At 37.0% G+C, this 24,729-nt stretch overlaps 1 long non-coding RNA gene across 1 annotated transcript; it reads left to right on the top strand.

Annotated features, from left to right (window-relative positions):
* Nucleotides 1-171: 171 nt before the first annotated feature.
* LOC113969177 lies at nt 172-23,641 on the top strand. Its single transcript, XR_003534780.1, has 3 exons — nt 172-213; nt 796-879; nt 23,576-23,641. It is a non-coding gene; the product is annotated as an uncharacterized LOC113969177 (long non-coding RNA).
* The last annotated feature ends 1,088 nt before the right edge of the window (nt 23,642-24,729 follow it).

The raw sequence follows: 24,729 nt of genomic DNA, 5'->3' as shown, positions 1-24,729 counted from the left end.
TGGGTGATGTCAAACTGAGCCTTTTTCAAAGCAATTAATGTGACAAAACTTTCTGTAACACATTCCATAGGTCTATAAAAAGATCTGTCAGCATTGCAGATGCCTGTTGTAAGTTTTCCATTCCTACAGTTGGCTTTAACAGCTATAATGGGTAATTTTTTAAATGTTCCAGGAACTTTAAGCAGTACTGATCCCAGCAGAACAATGAATATGGTACTGTAGTACAAGCACTTCTCCAAGCATTTATCACCCACCCAAATCCCCAGATGCACTGACTCTGCAGGGGCTGTGCCTTTAAGTTTACTTGAATGGGAATTACAGACAAACTAGGAATTTAGTGTCCCCTTAACCATGGCTTTTCCGAAGAAAACTTGTAGGACCTTCTTTTGTGAGGGTGTCATTAAGTCATTACGTGCAGTGGATGTTGGTCTAAAAGTACCTCATCTCTTTGCCTCCCCCACCCATTCTAACACCACAAAACCAGGCTAAGTAGTGCAGACAGGCAAAATGACCTCTTTGATGTTTCTTGGTATGGGTTTTGTCTAGTCAGGAAAACATACTTATATCTCAGGCTTTTTAAAATAAAATCATTCTGGTAATTGTATTTACATGCTAATAAATTCATTGTGCACTTGCTTAATACTAAAGTAGAAGTATAATTTTAATTTGGTCTTCCCATTTAATTTTATCTTCTTATTATTCGCCAGAGGAATAAATGTGCCAATTCTTCATCAAGCAGAAATGCAACAGAAATAAAATTAAATGACATTTGAATGCACTGTACGTATCTTGTAGGATTCTATGTAAAAAAAAAAATATGTGGATTGATCACTGTCAGATTGCTTTCCTATGTAAGACATGAGGACAAGCTGAATCCAGGTAATATTTGTAAAAGACAAGACAAATGTTATTTCAAATGCATGCTGATATTTTATGAGACCTTGCAGAGTCATCATTAGATTTAATTCAATATAAAGGTCAGTGATAAAAAACAACAGCTACAACTCTTGCAATGTTCTTAGCAATGTTACAAAACTTTTATGAAAGCTGCAAAACTGTTGTCAAGGAAGAGAAAAAGCTGGAGCACACGAATTGTGGCATTGAACCAGAAGAAAAAAAAAAAGAAATTGGGAACCTTTTACAAATCAATCTTACATTTCAGTTGGGGGAAAAAAAGGTGTTAACATGTTTTTTGGTACGTGCTAAGCATGCTAGATAAAAGTAACTTTTACTTGTCAGCTATTAAAGGTTGGTAACTGTTTGAATATAAAGGGGAATTTGAAGCGGAATTTACCAGTGACTTCACATTACAGATTTATTAAATCTGAAATACTCCATTTTTCTGATCTATTTGACATACTACGTATACAAAATTTAAGGGGGCATTTTAATATTATTCATGGTATATCGTCTGTTTAGAATGTAAGACAGCACTTCAACTGGTGTTACTCTTTGACAGTCTAGGTATATTTCTGAATTGAAACTCATGAAGCTAATTTTTTTTTTTTTGAAATTCTGTGATCTTGGCCTCTGTAGAAGACTGTATAATTTTGGAGGTTTTTTTATTTCTTTTTTTTTTTTTTTTAATGACACCAGTGTGTATTAAAACATGCATTGGAATGACATAATGGCTGTTACTGACTTTCATATGAATTAATGTGAACCCAACAGATATGGCGTGTCATTTTATGGCAGTTAATCCAAAATTTATTTTATTTAGGTCACCAAGAGGTGGTAGCCTTCACTTGAGTCCCTCCAGACTTGTTCTCTGATACAGGTTGGCCAGATGTGTACCTGGCATTGACATGGATGTGGTGGGTGGTTGATAAATGTCTGGAGATGGGCCCTCAGGATCTCTCAATGCTGTTGCTATTCTGTATTGTTAATTGGATAAAAACTGGAAAAGACAAAATGCGTGACAGTGATTGTTTGTTTGTTTGTTTGTTATAGTTCTTCTTTCTGTGTAGATTGTATGGAAAATCTAATGTAAAGAGTTTTAGGCAAGATTTTTGTAGGTTAGTTTTCTAAAAGTCAGATATTCAGTTTAAACCGATCATTTGGGCTTTCATCATTCATGATGAGAGACAATATCTCCACAGACTCTACATTGCATCCTGAGAGGCTTCAGGATATAAGAACTGAATAGTTGGTTAAACATGCCCACCTCTCCCTGCAGATTGTGGAGGAAACCGAGATAACTAGTTTAGATTAGATCTGAAATTGAAGAATTAAAGTGAGGTGTTCTGAATCTTTGTGTCTCTAAAATCTATTTGAAGGCAGGCATTAATTTTCCTACTTCTTCTAAGGTCTTGCGGACATGTGTGTGAATGAAAAAAACATAAAACATTCCTGCTGATTTTTATTGCCTCCTATTTATATTGGGAAGAGATGGTGAGAAAAAACACATCCCAATTTTGTTTGGACATTTGGCACCTTTGAAAAGATGATGTTTGGTTATTTCATGGAGATTCTAAAAAATTTATAGCTAAATGGAGTTTCTAAAACATTATTGTCTGAAGATTATCTGAGATAGGACTACGTATTGGAAGAATTTGATTCATTATATTTTGCTTTGTGAAACATGCAACAGTTTTGATTTCAGATTTTCTGACCTATGAGGACGAATAGTGATAGAAACCAGACTGAGATATGATGCTCTGTTTGTGATTTAATCTCCTATATTGACTTTTGAAAGCAGATCAGTAATTTGCATTAGTAGAATTCTGGAAAAACATGTTAGAGGGTGGTTTCTCTGTTGGTCATAACAGTTCTTGATGTATGAAGAATTCCTTTGGTAGCTGAAACAGAAACATCAGAGATGAAGCAATGGAAGGGCAGAGGAGCTGGCACAAATAATCCAGATGCAGTGACTGTAAGAATAATGCAGCTGTGTGAATATGCTGCCAGTGTCTTATTAGATCACAACACTCTTCCCCTGTTCCTGTGACTGCCGTGACACTGTGCTATTGCACATTACCAGCTTTCATGCCACTGTGGAGGTCCTTGGAAAGGTGATTTAAAACACAGGAGGCAGTTGCCAATTTTTAAACTGCTTCCCCATTCCCCAATTTTAACACTAGTAGTTTTGAGGAAAGTAGATGTATTTTATCTGCGATGGTGATGCTTCTTGCAATTTTCTAATTTCTAGGAATAAGATCTGAAATATATGTTTGTACCAAGAAACTCTGAAGGATGTTTATAATGGTCTTAGTATTATTTGTGCACTTCAGAGGCTTCTCATTCTGACTGGAGACAACATATGCATGTCTTGGGTTTTTCAAATAAATTAATGTCTGGGCTGGAATAATCTGTGCAGCAATGAAAAAGAGAAGAAGGTTAAAAGCTAAATGAGATCATTCAGAAGATTTACAATCAGCTGTGAAAGATGTTTCCCTGCACTAAAGCTAATCAAGACAATGAATTTTCATGTTTGTCTTGTACCGCAGAGGAAATTGAATCAGACATCTCCTGGGGATTCCGTTATTATTTGGCATTCACACGCTGGCACCCACACTTCTTCAGCTGCTGGCAATGAGAGAACTTCCATGCACATACGGTAACTCAGCTTCTCACAAGAAAGTGAAGAAACAACATTTCTCAACAATCCGAAACATATGTTATCTAATGAAAAGAGATCCAGCACTTAGATAATGAATGTGTTCATTCCCTAGCTGTTGGGTGGTCCAATTTTGTAAGCTGCACGGGACAGATATGTAAGCTGCACGGGACAGGATCCCTTGTGGGCTGTGTTTTGTTCTCACTGCTGGGAGTGAGGGAATGGCTGTTGCCTGACAAGGAGCTGGTTTGTGCTGCTGGGCTGTGGATGGAAAATGCTTGTGACTAGAGGCAAGAGGCAAAGGCTTCCCACTTGCAGCAGCAGCTACACCTGTCCCTGTGGCAAAGCATGGCTGGTGCAGAAACAGGAGGAGGCATTTTTGAACATGCTCCTTCCCTTCTACTTTGGGTAAGAGGAAGCAAGCCAGGACTGCCAGTTAGACCAAGTTGCACAAGGATTGTGTATTCGTAAATTAAGGAGAACTAAAACTTAGCCAGCAGCATTATGCCTTTTTTTTTTTTTAAATTCAAGCCTGCTATTCTCTTGCTGGTTTAGATGTGGGGGGCTTTTTTGGGGTTTTTTGGTTGTTTTTTTTTTTTTTGAGAGGGGCACAAAATAAAAAGTGACCCTTTTAGTGCCTTAGGTAAAGAGAGAGACTACAAAATAATAATTCAGTTAAAACCATAAGGTACATATTCAGCTAGAGTTAAAGCTGGCTCAGGTCATCTGTTTTAGGAGATTAGTCTTGCTTGAGATTACCTTGCCCTGGTGCTAGCATGTTTTGGTAGTTAAGACTTATTCAGTCAATTCCTTTCTGGTATTTTAAGATTCATAAATTGTAAGCCAATCTTTGACTTTTCAGAATCTGTGCAAGGTTTAAACCAGCAAAAGAATATTATTCAGCAATTCCTGGCAAATGGATATGCCACAGAATAACTGTCCTGTTTTTATTAGATCCAAAGGATATAATTAAGACTTCCTTTTTTTCTGCAAAAAAAATGTAAGACAGTATTTGATTTAAGAAAATGTGTTCCAGATTGCTTAGAACTACAGTTTTCATGGATCATTTAAGAACAGCTAAAAAAACCCATGAGCTGCTACTTTATAAAAGAAAGTTACTCAATACAAGCATTTTTTTTTAAAGCAATGCCATTAGCTTTCTCTAAGTGAAAATGGAAAGCAGGCAGGATTTCATTAGAATGAGCAAAGTTATTGACATTCCAGCTCTTTCTAAGCTGTGAAAACCAATTAAAGTTGCTATAGACTCATGGCATATAATGAAAAATAGTCAGCCCTCCCTGCCCCATGGAGCAGGTGTTCCCCAACCAGCTCTGATGGGGAGATGAGCAGGTCAGGTGGCACCTGCACCTAGAAATAAGGAGAGGAAAACCAGGACAGTATCCATGTGGCTTCCTGGGGTTTGCCCTGTGCTCTTCATCCCTCCTGCAGTAACAAAGGTAATGGGAGGATTGGTTTGCTGACTTTGGGTTTTTTTGAAGAGAAATGCATTGGAATATAAGTTTCTGTCTACTTGTTCCCTGGACATTGAAGGAGAAAGGGTGTAAACAGGAGTTTGCTTTTCCAGGAGCTAAGGAAGAAAAAGAGATAGGAGTTCCTAGTAAGGAGTTCTGGGGGTTTTTTTTGAGAAAAGCTTTAGGAGGTAGAGTTAGAAATAATATTTGAAAGGATAGGGGAATCTTAAAGGTGTGGGCATATTTGTGATGTTGTAGTATGCTTCAGCATATTTGGATTTTTAATCCTGAACATAAGAGACATATCCCGTGAGTGTTGCTGCCCTTTTATATAAATCAAGAGGGAAATCATGACTCCACGAGGAGAAGTTGAAGAGAAATCTAATTAAGTGTGTAGTGTGAGAAAAGAAGATGTAGTTTATCTACAATAAAGGAGATGTGATCTACTGGCTTGCGTTGAGGAATTTTCCATGGAAATAAAAGAGGAAGGAGGAGAGAAGACTTCTGGGTAAAGTTCTTATCATTTTCCACTTGGAATGAGCTCACTACATAATGTTCTTCTTCTACAGGAATATATAGAGTGTCATACAAATGGAATATGCAAGGGCTGAGGAAGTGTTTTCCTGTGTTGTAGGTTTTGTAAAGTGATTGTTATTAGTAAAAAGAGTCATGCAACTGCATATCTAATGCCTCTGTCAGGTGTCAGTGCTAGAGGTATTGCTCTAACTCAGAAAATGAGTATTTATTTATTTATTTTTTACTTACAACAGCTAGAGCGCTAATACTGTAGTCAAATTTGAATTAGCTTTCCTGTGGAGATGCTTTTTTGCTAATACACAAAATACTCTTCTTTAATGATTGGAAAAATCTATGAATTGTGAGGTATTGAACAATCTTCTCCTCCTCCCCTATATGTACACCTCATGCACATTAGTTTGCTGCTAGCATGGTGAGATGAACTTGGATGTCCCTATTCCTTCCTGCAAGAGCGGTTTGTGTGTCAGTGAATTTGGCTTTACAGTATGTTCACGCTGTCTTTGCATGTGGCAGGAGAGAAAACATCCTTTGGCAGGAGTAGGCGAGGGGACAGGAAGACTTGCTTGGTTTTTAGGTTAGTCAATGACCATTGAGTTGCGCTGATGGGCTAATTATCCCCACGTGATTGTAGAAATAAAATGCTATGTCCTTCTCTCTGACTGCTCTCTCAGGGTTTTACTTCGTATTGAAACAGCAAGTTTTAATTTGTATTGAAGTCTAGCTTTCCTCTGGGGCAGCCATGGTATAGCCCTTTCCTATGTGAGTGCTGTTCTTGTCCTGCTTGGTCAGCCGTACATCTGACTGAAGCTTATATCTGGGTTCTGGATGAGTGAGCAGAACTAGTGGTTTAAGTTTTGCAACGGGGAATTGGCAGCAGCTTCTTGGAGATTGGCCTTTGTTTTTGTGGAAGATGTTTCTCTGTGAGATAACTGTGAGCTTGAATGAAACAGTTGCTCAATTTTTATGTAGAGAAATCTCTTCAAATTAATCCTTGATGGCAGGAGAATTAGTGCCTTAGCAATGCCTGGAAGTTGTCTCTGCAAGTATAATTGAAACACTAACATGCATAGTGGTAGTTATGAATTTCAGGAATTGTAAGCAGAACTTCCAGCTCCAGTAAATTGACCCTTAGTTGCTTATGTTGTCTGTGGATGCCCACTCCTTTCTCATGCCTCTTCTATATCTGCAAAATAGCTCTGTGTGGAGTGGAGGAATACTTGTCTTTCAGATGTCTGATATGTACTCTTGCTGTAACAAGATGTTAATGTTATGAAGTGCATTGAAATTAGCCAGGTGCTGATGCAGAGAGGTGGTGTCCCCAAATGTTCTAGATATATCTGAGCTGAAACAATTTTCCTCTGAGAGGTGGAGAGACGCCATTGCTTAGATGCCACCCTGTCTATAAGAGTTAGATTATGCTAAAGCTGCCTCACGTTAAATTGCATTTTGCTAAATCACTCATAAACCTCATATTTATCTCAACCTTTGTGCTCCTCTTTCCCTGAAGTTGCAAAGCACTGAAATGCTAGTTATGGAGGCTTCATATTGTATAAGCAGTACCATCCTTTTTAAAATAAGGGGTGAACCACAGTCAGTACATCAGGAAATATAGTATTTGTGATCTTTAATTTCTTATGCTAAGGTATATAATTTTGCTGTGTAGTGATATTAATAGTAAAGGCCTTTATCTGTGAATTTTCAGGGAAAATGTATGCTTTTCGAAGGTAATTAATACAAAAAGGTAATAGTATATGATGAGGTCTTCCTTGTCCCAAGATTTTTTCAATAAAATCTTACTTGTATGACTTTTAAACTTTAGAACAAAGTAGAAAATTTTAGGCCTGCCTGAAGACACCTGCCAAAAGTGTTTTTTTGGGGGTTTTTTTGGTTGGTTTTTTTTTTAGCAGGCAAATGTATGTTGCTACTCCTGTGACTTACTGTTCTTCCAAGATATGTAACTGGTCAGGAACACTGCCTTATCTGGATCCCTCCCCGAATAGGGTTTGTGCAAGGGGAAAATGTTAGACCAAACTTTTGTTTGGGGAAGGATTTGGTCACTTCATGCATGCTTGCTGTATTTTTCCACCTTTTCTGGTCTTTACTGCAAAGTGTTTCAAGGAAGTCAATGACTTTGGGGTACTTTTGATGCAGTGTGGCTTAACTGAGATAAAAATAGTTTGAAGATTCAACTTTAATCAGGCAGAACCCAGAGATCTAAATTGAATGCTGCAGTTACAGGTAACATGAAAGAAGAATGAGCTTCATAGAGTCAATTTGTGTAGTTTTTCCTAAAGTGACACAACTTTGAATAAAACTAACAGTCTTCCGTACCTATATATCTCATTATTCTTAAGGAATGCCTTATTTAGTACCTTCAGATGATAATTATGGATCTTATCTGTGATGCCAGTTGACACAGTAGTCACATTAGACTTGAACAGACAGGATATGTAATTTTTACAGGATGCTTGAGGAAGTCTCCTGGGGAAAAAGTCTCAAGTAGGTATCACTTTGATCTCTCTTATGTGAGTGCTCCAGTGACCATTACCTGGTGTGCACTGGGAGTACAAAAATCACTGACTTAGCCAAAACCAAAAAAAATTGAGTTACTTGGAATAATGCTATGTGAAAAAGATATACATTATATTTGGGGGAATATTCATTAGATCGGCGATATTGATAGAGTTGTTTTTGCAACACTTGGAGACTGAAACTGCTTCTAAATTTTGGTGTAAAGACCTATGATATAGAGAATCTTCTTTATTCATGGGAACTGACATGCTGTGTAGGTGTTGTGCTGGTCATGCAGTGATAAATGTTCACTAGTTTTAATGTTTTCTCAAAATGCATCGATCAATAATCCTTCAAAGGATTCCTGAGACCTTCTAGTGAAGAAAATTGAAATAGGTCAGAGTGACACTGACCTTTGAAGAAAACTCAAACTGGATTTGAAGAGGAGCCTTAAGGCTCTTTTCCAGTCCATCAAACTTGACCTTTCATCATAATCTGTTTTGTTTTGAGCACAGATTTTCACATATCTACATATTCATGCCAAACAAATACTCCTGATCTCAGTTATTGAGTCAGGAACAAAACAGAATAGCAAACACTTTTTGGTAGCCAGCAAGAATTCTGCACAAGATGCAGTCACCTAACACAGAATAAAATCTCATTTCAGCATAATGCCTATTGGGTGTCATAGAAATGATAAGTATCATGTACATAGGGATAAGTAGTTTTAAAAGTAGCTTCAGGAGTAGAATAAGCAGTTTTACTTCTTGTTATGGGGATGAACTATGAAAATTTGTTTAATTTCTGTTTCTGTAAGGCTGCGTTTACAGGGCCAGATGGCAGGCTATGAATTGTGGTGTAGCCAGAGAGAAAATAGGCCCTCATCACAAGCAGCTAGTCATGGAAATTTAAGGGCTGTATTAGTCTTGATATAAATGTACATATAACCATAGTAACCATACTGCTGATGGGTATAATTGTGTTGGCTCCAATGTACTACCTTGTTTGCTAAACAGTGAATTAGCTAAGGGTGACACTATTCCTTGTCTTCAAAAAGTTGATTTTGTGTTAGCTGGAGTAAAGGAGGTGTGCTTGCGCTTTTAGCAATTAAAATCTTGACTTTGTGCACCTGATGTTGTGCCAAGTTCACTGGTGGAAATTTCCTGATTTTTAAAGTTTTGCATATATTCTTAGAATTCTAGCTGGTAAGACAGTGTTTCTGAGTAGATAAGTGAATATTTATTGCAAATGTGAGCACTATGAGATTTAAATTGAGTGAAAGGAACATGTTACACATAATGGATTGAATCAACAATCTGTAGTTCATATTCAATTTCTTAGATTTTTTTTTTTATGGTAAACCACTGAAAGAAGTTTGCAATAAGGTTTGCAAGGTTTCAGGTGGTCCTCAACCTTGTGTGTTCTTTTGTGCCTCCATGCAAACTCTGTACATTTAATTCTTCAGATTTTGCAAATGCATCCAGATGTAAACACTTCTGCCCCTGCTGTGACTCAGTGTGCCATGCCCTGTGCAGCAAATCCACAGTTGGTAATAAAAAGACCTCATTTTTCTGTCATTGTTAAGAGAAAATGGAATTGTGAACTTTTGATACAGGTCTATTGGGGTCTATTATCTGTGAATTTTCTGGGAAAATGTATGCTTTTGGAAGGTTCTAACTGGTTTGCCTTTCAACATAACTAAATTTTCATTCTATGTTGTTCTAAAGAAGTAGTGCATGGAAGTCCTCTCAGAATTGGAACTACCAAAGCCTAAGCCTCAATTTATCTGCCAACTTAGCATTTGAGGGAGGAGACTGAGCAGAGAACAAGATTTTTAACTTTCTGCTGACTTTCTTGAAACCCATGGGGACTTGAGTCTTCTGAGACTTCTGAGGTCTTCTTTGTCAAATTGAAATTGATTAGGGTTCTAAAGCTTACATTTCCTATCTTCTAAGCCCTTCTAACAGATGTTGAGAGGAAAATTTTAAACATATCAGCTTAGTTTTTCTTCCTCTTGGAAGATATGCTGATTTTAGTCAAGGATGCATTAAGAATGAAATAAGAAGCTTCATGCTTTACATGATAGTCCACTAACTCTCCCTATAGGAAGAGAGGAATCTGAGTCTTAAAGCCATATACCTGATACTGCCTGTCTCTGTGGGGAGTCGGAATCTTAGTGGCTGACACTGCTGTCTGAAAGGTGTGCTGGTGGGTTATTTTATTTAATGTCCTGAAGGCACTAGAAAATTAATAAAAGATATTCCTGTCTTTAGGGAAACCTATGACATTAAATGAGGCTACTTTTGAGCTGAAGGATTGCTGTATTTGATTTGCTTTTGGGATTAAGACTAAAGACAGATGAGTACCAAAGCATATACGGTTTGTCAGTTGTGAACTGACACCTCTGTGGGAAATTGGAAAGAGGAACAGACTTGACAGAACAGCTCTTGTATGCCCTGTCCTACCAGGGCCTCCAAATTAATGGAGATCTCTGTAGGTAGGATTTGAATGGTTCTAGAGCCTAATAACTTTATTTTGTTAATCTGAATTCGAGCTGAAGTAGTAGTAAGTCCTCCCTGACCTTGCATAGGATTTACGGTCCTGGCTGGCTGGCACTGTAATGGGGCTGCATTGTCCAGGACATCAGTGGTGGGAGGCCAGTAATAGCCCAGATTTGTTACAAGCCAACTTGAACTACCTGAGCAGATTTTGGAAGCCACGCTGAGCTCTGTTTTTTATTCTGGTTTCTGTTTCTAGTTCAAAGCTACCTACTATGCTGACTGCAGATTATTAATTCAGGGTATACCTGTATTATTTTAGGGTATACCTGTATTATTTTGTCTGCCTCTATCTGAAAAATGATGTGTCTTGCACATGGTTTATATGCCCATCAAATCTGAGGTTAATATAGCCACCTACAGAGCTGAGGAGGAGGAAGGAAATAAAAAGAAATGAGAAACTTGTGCTTTACATCCTTTGAAGTAGCACAATTGTTCAGGGGTATCCTATATTTAACAGGATATCAAACAAGAGGTCACTCATGTTAAATTGTTTGTAGATAAGTCTTTCTATACCCAAGGTATAAGGAAGGAATCTACAGATGTAGTCATACGAAAGACTTCATAGCTGTGGAAATAAATACAGATTCTGTGAAAAGGAATGTGCTTGAGATAAAAATGGTCATGTGCTAATTTAACTGAGGATATGAAAATCAATCCAATTTATTGGACGAGAAAGCACATCGAACTGGAAATTTTAACTGGAGATCAGTAGGAAAACGTTCTTAAGCTCTGTTGCATAATTCATAATTTCACTAACTTATTTTTGTTCAAGAAATAAGAAGCTAGAAGAATTACTGCACATACCACTACACTGGCTTTTCAAAAAGAGACAAGCTCTATATAAAGATAATATAGCAGAAAATTAAAATGCAACTGCAGAAAAGGAGAGCTATATTAATCCTTTTTGTTGCAAGCAAACACTTGTATAAACTGAAATGCTTGTTAATTAGCATTTCAGTTCCTCTTCATGGAAAGCTATCACATTATAATTAAACTGGTGAGAAGTACTTATACTGTTATTTACAGTGAAATGCATATTTTTGACTTGTATTTGTGCAACCAGAAGTTGTAGTATCACTATAGTCCAGCATTGTCAGAAAGTTATCTTTTTAAAGCAGTAGTATAATACAATAGCTGTGTGAAAAAATATGTAGCCTACAAGCAAATAATTATAAAAGAAAGTAATCTGAGAACTAATTAATATCACAACTAAATTTGTAATATGCTTATAAGCAGATGAAGAAAGAGTTGACAGGCTAATCTCTTGTCCCTGCCAATGTACAACTAAAGTTACAGTAAAACTTTCATATTAGTCTTTCGTCTTGCAATAAAAAAATAACCTTGTAGACCTTAAGCAAGAGGTGTGGAAAAAATACAATATTTGTTCTGCTTACACTTTTTTGTTATAGTAGCATTTGAATAACATGCAAATCTAATCTTTAGGTTGTGTGAGGCAGCACTTGCCTTCTGTATTTAAAATGGCGTCCAAGTGACTAAATTTCTTCCTGATATTTTCTGTGGTTTTTGAAAAGATACAGGAATTAACATTCTAAACTCATGGTGCTCTTATTCTGGAGGTTGAAGCCATTTCTGGACTAACTTCAGGACCTACTGACTGAGACCCAGGAAAGGCATTTAAAGAGATTTGGGATTGTTTTTCCTGGTGGCTGGTTTTGTTTTGTTTGTTTGTTTGTTGTAGAAAATTCTCCTCATTGTAGACCTGTGAAAAGCTATATTGTTCTTTTTATCTCTTAAACTTTTATTTTCTTACTGAATTTGTGGTCAACTCTAACCTCTGAAGGTATTTTTCACAGATCATGTTATCTGCTGATATGAACATATTCAAAACTGAATTGTGAGGAGAGCTGACTGAAGGCTTAACACCACAAAAGAAAGGAAGAACTACAGTTCTGTAGTATTACTGAATAAGGAATTTATGACTAGAGATCATGAGCCTGAACCCTCATTTGTTTGCACCTGGTAGTCTTTTAATTAGAAGTTAAAGTGGGTATTTGGCATTTTTGCCTTGATTTGGTAAGTTTGCATCTATGTGGACAGGCAGTAGTGGTTACATGTGTTCATGTAAAGTGATTTACACAGCATGTGAGTAAATCTAAACCAAGTATCATCATGACAATAATGATTTTTCTCTAGTCAAAACTGAATGGCAACATATCCCTCACAATTTCTGCCAAGTTCCTCTTAATAGCTAATATCTCATTTTGCTGTAGGTTTCCTGCTCTGTTGAATTTATTTAGTTCTATATCTGTGCAGTTCCTAACATGGCTGTGTCCTGAATCATGGTAGAGACTAATAAAATTAGGTAGCAATGACTAGCTGCTTTAGAATGAGGCATTAGTTCTCTCTGCGTGTGCTGTACCCGTGACAATGTGCAATATTTTTCCAAGCACTTATTTCTGACTTGCTTGTCATGAGCTCGTGACCTAATTTTAGATATGGTTAGCTCTTGTAACATTGTATCTTTAGTATAACTGTAGCTGCTATTATTTGTATAAATTACAGTTTTTAAGGAAGTTTCCTTGCTGCTGGATACACTGCATTCTTTGGAGGTTCTGGTCTTCATGAGTGCTAGAAAACCATGTAAGTGTGTGTCTGTATGGAAAAGCAAGAGACTTCTCAAAGGTTCTCCCAGATTGTTTAACTGCATTTGCTTTGAATAAATTAGGTAGTAAGAAAAAAAATCCAGTTAATTAAATAAGAGCAGACTTGGAGGCCCTTCTTTAAGTGGTTGGAATATTCAGACTTTTTCAAAAAATAGTTGGAATATGCAAGTAGGAGTGTGCTGTGGCAACCCAGGAGCAAATGACAGTGGAAACATCCACTAAGAAAAGCATAGTGTGCTGGTTTTGTCTAGTGTATAGTTAATTTTCTTCTCAGTGCTGGTATGGGGCTATGTTTTGGATTTGTGCTGGAAACAGTGTTGATAACGAAGGGATGAGAAAATCTTTTGTTACTGCTGAGCAGTGCAAGGCCTTCTCTACTTCTGACCCCACCCCACTAGCAGAGAGGCTGTGGGTGCTCAAGAAGATGGGATGGGACATAGCTGACCTCAACTGATCAAAGGGTTTTACCATATCACATGGCATCATGCTCAGCATATAAAGTGGGAAGAAGGAGGAAACGAGGGATGTTCAGAGTGATAGAGTACATCTTCCCAAGTCACCATTATGTGTAGTGGAATTCTGCTTTCCTGGAGGTGACTGAACACCTGCCTGCCCATGGGAAGTGGTGACTGAATTCCTTGATTTGCTTTGCTTGTACATGGGCCTGTTATGTTACCTGGTAAACTGTCTTTATCTCAACCCGTGAGTTTTCTTACTTCTACCCTTCCAATTTTCTTCCCTATCCCACTGTGTGGGGCTTGGTTGCCATCTGGGGTTAAACCATGATATACAGGGAAATTATCAAATGTTGGTCATTGTATGCCCTATTTGGGGTATTCCTGGTATCTCAAAATGGGATTTTTTTTTCTTATGGAAGTGTAATGGGTGCCTACAAGCAAACTGAGTTTACAGAAAATGTAAATAGCAAAGTTCCCTTTTGAATGTAGATTTTCATGCACCTATGACTAATAACAAGTGGTGATGTGATGGAAACTTCCCATTAGAATCGGGCAAGAAGAACAACACTGCTTTTCAGAAATGTGTGAGCAAATTCCCATTGTTAAAGGTTTTTAACTTAATTATATCATGGCTGGGTTGTCTCCAAAGGTACTTGCAAATATGACTTGACATGGAGGCAGAAGAAAGGACAGACCTTAGCTGCATGAAAGTCAAGTAAGAGGCAACTGGATGAAAGGATTTTTAGAAGCAATAAAAATTGAATTACCCAAAAGCACTAGGCTTGCCTCTTCCTATTAGGCGCTTTAATGTAGAAAATGCATCACTGCTCTGCTTGAGTCAGTGTGAAATGCTTATAGACTCAACTTTTAGTACAGTGAAGGAGTATTATTGTAACAGATAATTTAAGCAGGAGGAAACTTGCCTGTTTGCAGTTGTCTTTCAGATATACTGTTTAAAGTCTTTATAAATGCATGAGTAAGGTATGTTGATGGTGATGTGATACAGTCTGCTCTTTCTCCTGATGTGCTGTCTCCTGTATCTGTAGAAATGTTGGGCTTTCACTTTTCTAATTCTTGTTTAAAAAAAAAAAGGCAAAAACAGCGAAGCAAAAGTCCACAGAAAGTTTTGTGCCCACTGCCTTACCTTCTGTAAGTAGTTTCTTCCCTGGAACTGCTGGAGCTGGAGAGAGAGGCAGAAGGCACGTGCTATAGCAGAGAAGTCTTGAAGCTTGTATGCCATAATTTTTTTTGAGTTGCCCTTTTTTAAAGGTGTAAAAATCTGTGGAGGTTATTTCACTCTGCATTCTAGCAAAAAGGCAGAACAGGTGAGAGAGGCCACCTGTGAAACAGCAGCTGCTGGCCAGCTGTGTCTCCTAGTTGGTGGGTAGGGGCTAAGGTGGGGTGTGCGTAGATGATGGTAACTGTAGTCCCTGCTCTCTTCCTTCTACCTGTCTTCCTTTCCTCTGGGGTCTGTGAAATTAGAGGACTTCCAGAGGGGTTGGGATTATTGCTATAAGACTGGGAGCAAAGACAGGAAATCCATTTGCTTGTGCTGAACTGGGGGAGGCCAGACCTAAGATTTACTCTTTTGTTCTGTAGCTATCTTCTGCTGCTCCTGAATTTAATTTCTTTTTATGTGTGTTCATAAGCTTTTTTCATCTATACCGAATTGATTTTTCAGGGAACTTGATGCTTAGATAGTGTCATTTCTTGGCTGGCTATGTTTAAAGAGGATAAATATTGAAACTAATCAGAAAGAAATCCAAGTGTTTAGGACTTCAGGAATAAAATCGTACAGGCTGTGGGTCCCCTTAATTACCTTACAACTGTCCTATCCTGGAGGTAAAAAGACATTATGTTGAAACATTAGAGATGTAACATCAGCTTAATTGAAATGTGAATGAAGACATCAATGGAGAATTTTAAAATTTTTGAATTGTAATCTGTCGTTGCAATAGACTTGCTGTGAGGTGACAAAGGCACAGATAGTTGTAGTGATGCTGATATCAAAACGTGTATAGCAGACTCCTCATGAGGCACATATGAAAGACCAGGTTTGACTAATGGGAAGCATGTTTATCTGAGAATCTAATTGGTATCTGAGCTTTTAAAGTGTGACAGGATTACAAATCTAGGCTGCATGCTGAATCTTAAACTGATAACCTTAGGTTATATGTAAATAAAACCCCACCAAAAAAATCTTGTTGCTCTTTCAGTTGGTTTTATTTGGATGCATATTGCATAGGATCACATTTTTACCAAATTTAGTCATGTGTTGTAGCAATTTGAGACATCTGGCATTTCCATATCACAGATTTCCTAGATGTTTAATGTATATGCAGGCAGATATATGTGTGTGTTTAGTAGTGCCTTTACAACCTGAATTCTCTTTTATTTTGTGCTTATTTCTGATCTCTCCTTCAGCCTTTCTCTAGTAGTGTAATTATTGCTTTTAAAGATAATATTCCTTCTTAATACTGGTTTTCAAGGAAATCAGAATCAGGCTTTGAGAACTATATTTTTCTGCGTGGGTAATTTTTTTCAAAGGGGTTTATGCAAATATGAAAACTTAATAGAATCTGTCAATTTAGAAATTTAACTGACAATTTATTACTGATACTAAGAAAGAATATGCATGTCACTTTCACAGATCCTTTTCCAGCCAGGGAAGGAACTAGGTCACCAAGGTTTTATCAGGGAAGTGGCTTTATTTATGGCTGTAGGATGAAGTTTAGTGTTTCTGCCTCAAAAGATACTATGTAGTTCTGAAACACTTGTTATAGGTGTTCAAATTCTTAATAATATTGAATTAGAAAATTGTCTCAGAAGAAATATGGAGGAATTCATATCAAAGAACTGAGATTTAACAGTGAAATAACTTAATCCACAATTTCAAGTTCATTTAAAGCAGTTAAATCAAACATCAAACATGTTTGATTTGCATGTTCCCTGTTCTCGGCAGAATTTTATCCTTGGAGTCCAATAGGGAAAAACCCCTCAACTTTTATAGGTTGGATGAGTAACCTTTTCCTTTTGTTAATTTCTTTGTTAATTTGTGGCTGCCATCAAAGTGTAGGTTTAGTCAAAGCAGTTTTTTTGAAAGCAAATACAGAGCGAGATGCTGGTAGTGATTGTATTGCAAAGCAAGGAGACATCCCTGCAAAGCAGATTTTCTATTAATGAGGGAAAGAGACGTTTCCTGCATGGGAAGAGGTGACATTTGGTTGCATGAATGCACTGTAGGGTTCCTGATGACACTTCCTACTTTCTCAATAATTTAAAATCAGGCCATGAGTAATGGTGCTGTATTTATTAACTCTATTTAGATTGGTAAACAAGAGATTGCCTGAAGTTGAGGGAAATCCTTCATGTTTGTCAAAAGCCATGCAAGGCCAGTTCAAATGTAAGCATATGTAGGTCTTCATTGTGAGTATCTGGACTGATATGTTAGCTTCAAAATCCTTTCAATGTGCTGTGATGGTAAAAACTATCTATACTTGCTATGTTAGTAGCTGTTTTTTCCTTGAAACCTAGTCTGTAGTCATTACCTTTCACTGTTAGCAGATTTTTTTTTTTTTTTTGGATGTGGGGTTGTTTTTATTGAATCTATAAAACTCTAAATGTTCCAGGGCTTATTTCTCTGATAGTCTTGCAGTTCTTAGTAAAGAAAGAGACCCTTGGTCAAAGAGTGAAAGAGTAACAATTGAGGTGTAACTAACCTTGAATACTGGAATTCATTCCAGTCTTGTGTAAATTTGCATTCTTTGAATGTTGACATGCTACTTCCTCTTTGCATGATTGCCAGCTGTGACTGGAAGGTTCTTCTAGTGTTTTTCATGTCCTCTAGGTATCTTAAACTGACAGAAACTAGATGGCGTAAAAGAAAAAGCTTATACTAAGAATGTCACCCTCGTCTCTCTGACCATTTTGCAGACTTGGATAATTTTAGCTTCACATCAGCAGTCTCTCTTATAAGAGGAAATAGGTACACAAGTGATACTACAGGATCACTCTCATTCCCCAAGTCTTCTACATTCATGTCACTCTTCTTCATACTATTAGCAAGGAATTCCTGTAAATTTTATCTTTGCCACTGGCAGCAGGGGTGATATACCCTTAAGAACACCTGTGAAGAGAGACTATCAACTTTCAAGTGTTGTTTCTCTGCCTATTTCTTCTAGAGCTCTGACATTTTGGATGTGTCCCTTGGCATGTAAGTTTTCCCAGTGTTGGAGCTACTCTGTAAGAGTAGAAGCTGACTTGAGGAAGAAAGGGGTGAGTGGATTTATTTTATGTAATTAACTCAGAATTGTCGACTTCCCTTTTATTTGTAACTCTCTTTATGAATGATGACATCAGCACAAAGATGTCTGGATTGAATGAGTCCTATTTTCAGTAGATGCAAGTCTTAAATGTAGGCCAAGTAAAGCTTAATTTATAGATTCAAAACCAATAAATTATTTGAGATATGCTGGTACTTTACTGCAATTATTGAGATTCAGGATTTCTTTGCATCCAGGAGCTGAGTGCACGTTGATTTCTTTATCTGTTTCTGGGTTTAAAATGTTTGCCACAGAATACACTGATTGTGGAGGCTAGAATGATCAAAGCTGAGATTTGAAAGGAATTAATGACCTTTGTTTCAAAGAGGATAAAGAGTTTTTGATGATAGTTTGTTGGAAATCTGCTTCTAAGCACTTCGCAACTTTAAGTGGCATTTAAAAGTCAACTGCCCATACAGAAGTGCTAAACAGGGTTCTTCCAGGCAAAATTGCACAGTTGACTAATCTACCCTTAAGAGAGATGTGTTATGTCCAGCGCACTTGAAGCTACTGAGACTCACACTACAAATAATGTAGTGAACAATGTCCTGGAGCTTGATGATTATTGCTACGTGAAAACAGTTGGTTTCAATAGTAAAAGATAATCTTAAGGGTTTGTGTGCTCTCAAGAAGCTCAAACTACTGATGGGGAGTAGGATCTTGTACTAAAAATTTGTACCCAGTCAGAAATTAAGAGCTAGAATATATCTTATCAGAATGTTTAATGTATAATAATCATAAACTTTCTGCTTCAAATTATTTATTGTGAATTTTTGGAAGTGTGGAAGATTTGTTAAAAGGGACCTGGATAGGTCATCTAATCTTAGCTCATGCTCAGTGCAGGACTGTGGTCAGTATTGGGTCAACTCAGTTGTGGTTTTGTCTAGCTGAATCCTGAGAGCCTTCAGTACTGGAAATTCCATGACAATCCTGATTAACCTGTTCCAGGGCTGCATTAATGCTAATCAAGAGGCCGTATCTAATGTTCAGACTGAACCTTCAGAAGTGATAACTGATCCAAGTGATTTATGCAAGTGGCATCCAGTGAACTGTTTGCTCACAAAATACATTAATAGAATCATGGAATGGTTTGGGTTGGAAGAGACCTGAAGATCATCTAGTTCCAACCCGTTTGTGATGGGCATGGACACCCTCCACTAGACCAGATTGCTCAAGGCCTTGAACACTTCCAAGGGTGGGGAATCCTCAGCTTTTCTGGGCAAAAAATAAGTTGTTTGGTTTAGTTTTCTTAGCCAGACTTGTAAAGATGCATGTTGGAATTGAAAGATGATTCCAAATGCTTGTTTCAGAAGCTCAAACCAAGTGTGAATATAGTTATGGAACAGCCTCTTGCCCCAGATAGAAAATGTTTTCTAATAAGCAAATATTATGATTTGAGAAGGTATATATTAAACTTGCTATTCTTTGAAGTTACAGTAATAAAAAGTGAACTTTCCTGTCACATGAAGCTCACATCATGTAAACATTGCTTAAAATTTGGATCTTGTATTATCAATCTCAGTTTAATTGTTTTGAGCTAATTTGTAGAAGGTCATTAGGTAAGATGTCACAGAAGCTTGATCAAAGGAGCCTGTAGGGAAGTGTAATGTAGTATGACTGTCAGTCGTGATGACAAACGTGCTGTTTGTGGACAGCATCATAATCACTGTAGATTTGATACTTATAGAGTACGAAATGTTATATTTTAATATAATTCCTTGTTCTCTTACCACTTATGGATCACTACATGTGGTATCTTAAAGCTCCTAGATTATGGCCACTGTTCTGCTTTTGAATGGTTCATTTCTGAAGGCCTCATGGTGTTTCTACTGTTTTATGACTAGGAAAAATCATTTGTTGTTAAGCTACAACTCCATGTTTGCTATATCATGCATAATAATAAAAATACCATAATTAATACTGTGACTATTGGTAAGAACAGAACTATAGCCATACTTGGTCCTTGCAGCTTTCCTAAAAAGAAGCATGTTTCAGCCTAAACCTAGTGCAAGATTTTTGTGTTGGTTTATCAGAAGAAACACGGCGATTGAAGCTGCTGTTCTGTCTTTTTACAAATACCTGTATTGTGTTCTGTCTTTTCTAGATGCTAACATTTAGGCTACATCTACATAACATGAGGCACTGTCCCTGTAGAACTTTGAATGAGGGAGCTTAGACAATCAAATGGTTAGAGATGCATCATAGCAGATAGTGCTTGGGATGAATATTCCTGTTGAGAACCAGAAGGTATATTCAGAGGAGTGCTGTGCTGATTTCAGTTTCTTGTTCTGCAGATATGTTCTAAGCTCTTCTTTCTTCTAAATAACATGTAAAATATATTTCTTTTCCTTATCAACTATGAATCCACATATTTTTCTAAAAATTTCTCTGGATCTTTAAATGAGAGTCTGATCCAACAAAAGAATGCTTAAGTAGGAGTCCAGCTTAGCCCAGGAGATCACCAACTTTAAAAGCTGCTTTTGTGTCACTTTTAAATAAGAGAAAAATTGGCAAATTGGTGTTTTGTTTTGGTTTTTTTTTTTTTTTTTTTTTTTTTTTTTTTTTTTTTTTTTTTTTTCCTGCTGTGAATAAGACCCTCTTGGGTGTAGTCTTTTTTTTTTTTTTTTTTTTTTGAGCAGAGTGTTCTGTTCTTTTTAATAAAAGCAGTGTGAGTGTATGGGCCAGGAATGTTCTTTCTATTGATGAGGGAATCCTTACCAGCTTTATTTTGCACAAGTGATAAATTATTTGATATGAGCTGCAATAGTGAGTAAACCTTTACTTGTACTTGCACTAAATACAGTAGATGGATCAGTTGTATGTGCAGAAGGGGCTGCCAAAGGTCACTTCTCTCTGCCATCCACAGATGTTTATGCATTTAAAATACCGAAATGTATTTTTAATCAAACAAATCCTAGTGAAGTTTATAAAAAATTATGTATTACTTTCAAGATGATATGTTATTGTCAGTAGTGTTCTGGAAGTGGTGTTGGTAGCAATATGAAAATTAAGATAGAGCAGACCTTTCTGATGGGTGCAAAAAATTCTTTTATTAAGATTTAATTTTTAAAAGCAAATGTATTCTTATAACTAAAGCTCTGCTGGCTTTACTTGAGCTAAATCATATTAAAATAGATGTTCTATGTTCATGTAGAACTCCTTCTTAATGCAGTGTTAGGACTGAAAATGAACTTTGGACAATCTAGTGTTAAGATGAAAGACACATCTACTCCTCACAGTATGCTTCTCCATAACTTTGTAAGAGCATGCTATTGTTTGTGAATTTCTAATTATAAACAATTCAATGTTATCTTTCAAACTCGATTTGACTTACATTTAACGGAAGTCACAAAGTGAATATTTATCACTTTCAAGGAAAAGAGCATTCAACTGGAGTGTTGTGTAGGAAAATGTGTACTCTAAAACCAAATTCTGTTATTAGTAATGAAGTAGACTCCACTGTAAAGTCTTTGATGCACCACATAAACATGGATGCTTTGATTTATTTGGTTTTATTGGTAAACAAAGAGCAAAGTTGAGGTTTATTTTGCTTGTAAAACCTTTTGAGTGTGTTCATTCAAGGCTTCTCTTTACTCTTTGAGTCTTAGAGTTTGATATTCAGACACACTTTTAATATCCTGAATGTTCCTGTCTGGAGCCTGGTAGCTGTGGTTCAACCCATGTGAGCCTTGGCTGCTGGACAGGCTTTTGTCCAATGGGAAGCTGGAGAAGTGTAATGTACTATGGGTAGCTGGAAAGATTTGTTTTGACTTTACAATCCACATTTACATGTCTTGACAGCTTAATATTTGTTAGCCAGCAGATTGCTGCTTCTCAAAATGCAAGCAAATATTTTGGATGGATAAACAGTAATATGTTTAGTGTAAGACCACTGTACCCTGAAAATTTGTTTAATTTTTAGGTATGTATTGAAGCAGAGACTTCAGCATAATGGCAGTGAGGGTAGCACTGAGTAGAAGGAGTTCATTGCTTCACGTGCTCACTTGATAGAAAATTGGGACTTAGTGAAGCTGCTGCATTGATTTAGAGCATTTGATTCTTGCCTATACCTGTAAAATACTTAAATACCTGTAAAAAACAGATCCATGTTTGTTTACAACACTTTCCTCTGTAAAAAGACATGCTTTTCTTCTTCCTATGTTTTTAGACTTGCTTGCATGGATGGTTTCTTTAAAAAAAATATAAATGTTGAAACCAGACAAAGACTGTTAGATGCAGGTTGGTTTAGAACTTTATACTGTGGAAGTAAAGAAGTGAGGAAACAGTTTCAAAGTCTGAGCCTGAATATAGGCTGAAATTAATAGTTCATTTTAATGATCTAATGATTTCTATGTAATCAAATTTGGAGATGCTCAAAATAACCCCCCTAAGATTAAGTTCTGTATCATCAGGATTATACTTACATAATTATTGTTCCGTAAGGAAAAAGCATTCACTTCAAAATGAGAATGAGTTAATGTATTACTGAAGCTTCCTGAAGTGCATGCCTGACTCAGTTACAGTAAATTCATTTTATGTTTGAACATTTAATCCATCTAAGTAATTTTTGATAGTGTTCCAGAAGTTAGCAAGAAATCAAAGTTTGTTGTTTTTTTTTTTTTGCTTTGAGCTGATTTGCAATAAGTGATATTAAAAAGAAAGGGAAGAAATATAAGTTTGTGTAACTTTTGCTGAATACCACCATTACTGTGATAACTTTAATAGGTGATCAAAGTGATCTACTTCTGCAATTTCAGAATCATAAGATTTCACTTGTGTGAAGTAAAAAACATTTCTCAAAGGTCCTTTGGTTGTCAGCCCTACCAGAGGGAAAAGAATGCAAATCTGGAAGTGTGATGTATTGATGGGCTGTGTTTCTGCCCAGGAGAGCAGGACCATTGTGCTCAGAAAAAAAGTTGAAGACTGAGATGTGAGATGAATGGATTAAAACGCTGCATTTACCTTGTACTCTAAGCTTAAAGTTACTGTTACCTCAAACTTACATTGGCATTGTCTGCACATTGACCTTCACTCTTAGAGACAACTGGCTGCCTTAGCAATATTGCTCAGTGAAAGACAGCGGGGACTGGCATGCTCTCAGGTGCCATTCCTATGGCAATTGGAGAGAAACTGGCAGTTGCAGTTCAGACAAGACACATCTAGATTAGAAGGGACTTGGAAGTAAAAGTATGTGGAGTAATTCAGTAATAGGATTTTGCTTGCAAAATATTCCTCATGTCATGTTGAAAAATGTTTCTGTAACCTTTCTAAAATGTATTTTAAATTTATCATCCAATATTGGAAAGTAGTGAAAACTTTTGTTTAAAAGAAAAAAAAAAAACAACCACACAACAACAAACCTGTGTAAATATTCCTTAGTATTGGATTAACTGGAAGAAATCCAGGTGATGTCTTGGAGTTACTTTTTGCTACAGCAATCTTACTTTTGTGTTGTACTGTGCCAATTGAGTTTTTAGTCTCAGCATGGGCAGAAGTTAATGATAAAATGTTCTCTTTCTTCTCTTTGTTTTCAGAGATTAGAAAATGAAGATTAAACACCTTTATGCTTTGGAACTCCTCATGACCTTATTGTGTCCCTGTTCTGGTAAAACATACAAACACAGCCTTGAGAAAAAAGCAATATATGTGTTGCTAAGAAATGCACAGGAAAACCACAGGGTGCCAAGTTTGAATGCTCCAATTCTAATTAAGACACTCATGAAAATCTGGAAACAGCTAGAGATAAGATTGTGTCTTTCCATCATTGCCCTTAAATAGAGGCTATTTTTGGGCATTGTAATCAAGTCATCAAATCTATGTATCTAGAAGAGGGCTGAAATTTGTACTGTGGAAGTACAAATTCTTAAGAATTACGGTTCTTTTGAAGATGCAGTTCTCTACATAGCATCAGGAGGATCTTTCCAGTCTTTAGAGAACATTGTGATTGCAAACATTCACGTAATTCTTCTCCTTTAAATTTTGTATTATCCTAGAAGAGGAGGTCACAAAGATGAGAGGACAGGAGCATCTCTCTTATGAGGAAAGGCTGAGAGAATTGGGCCTATTTAGCCTCAAGAAGAGACAACTGAAAGGGGACCTCACCAATGTCTATGAGTATCAGAAAGCAGGGGGGCAAGAGTATGAAGCCAGGCTCTACTCTGTGGTGCCAAGGAATAGGACAAGAGTCAATGGGCAGAAATGGATGCACAGGAAGTTCCACCTGAATATGAGGAAGAACTTCTCTGCTGTGCAGGTGACTGTGCTGAACAGGTTGCTCAGAGAGGTTGTGGAGTCTCCTTCTCTGGAGACATTCAAGAACCATCTGGATGCAATCCTGTGCCATGTGTTCCAGGATGACCCTGACTGAGCAGGGAGGTTGGACCAGATAACACACTGTGGTTCATTCCAACCTTACCCATTCTGTGATTTTGTGAAGAGGAAAGGGAAAATAAAACCATAAGTAGAACTCCTATCTTAGATGTGTGTGGGTTTTTTGGCACTTTTTTTCCACTTTTGTCTAACTCGGGAGGAGACATCTGCTCAGAGGACTAAACAGGGAAGATTTTAATACCTTTTATGTAGATAGACTATCAGTTAAGGACCACTTTAGCACAGATGGCTTAATTGTATAAAGGAGCAAAGTGAGCATTCTTAAAATATTTACCTCTTTTAACATGTTTTGGCTATG

Source organism: Neopelma chrysocephalum, unplaced genomic scaffold (assembly GCF_003984885.1).
Source record: "Neopelma chrysocephalum unplaced genomic scaffold, ASM398488v2 Primary Assembly neopelma1_71, whole genome shotgun sequence".
Classification (NCBI taxonomy): Eukaryota; Metazoa; Chordata; class Aves; order Passeriformes; family Pipridae; genus Neopelma; species Neopelma chrysocephalum.
The sequence above is the reverse complement of the archived record's forward strand: the minus strand, read 5'-3'. Positions and strand labels throughout refer to the sequence as shown.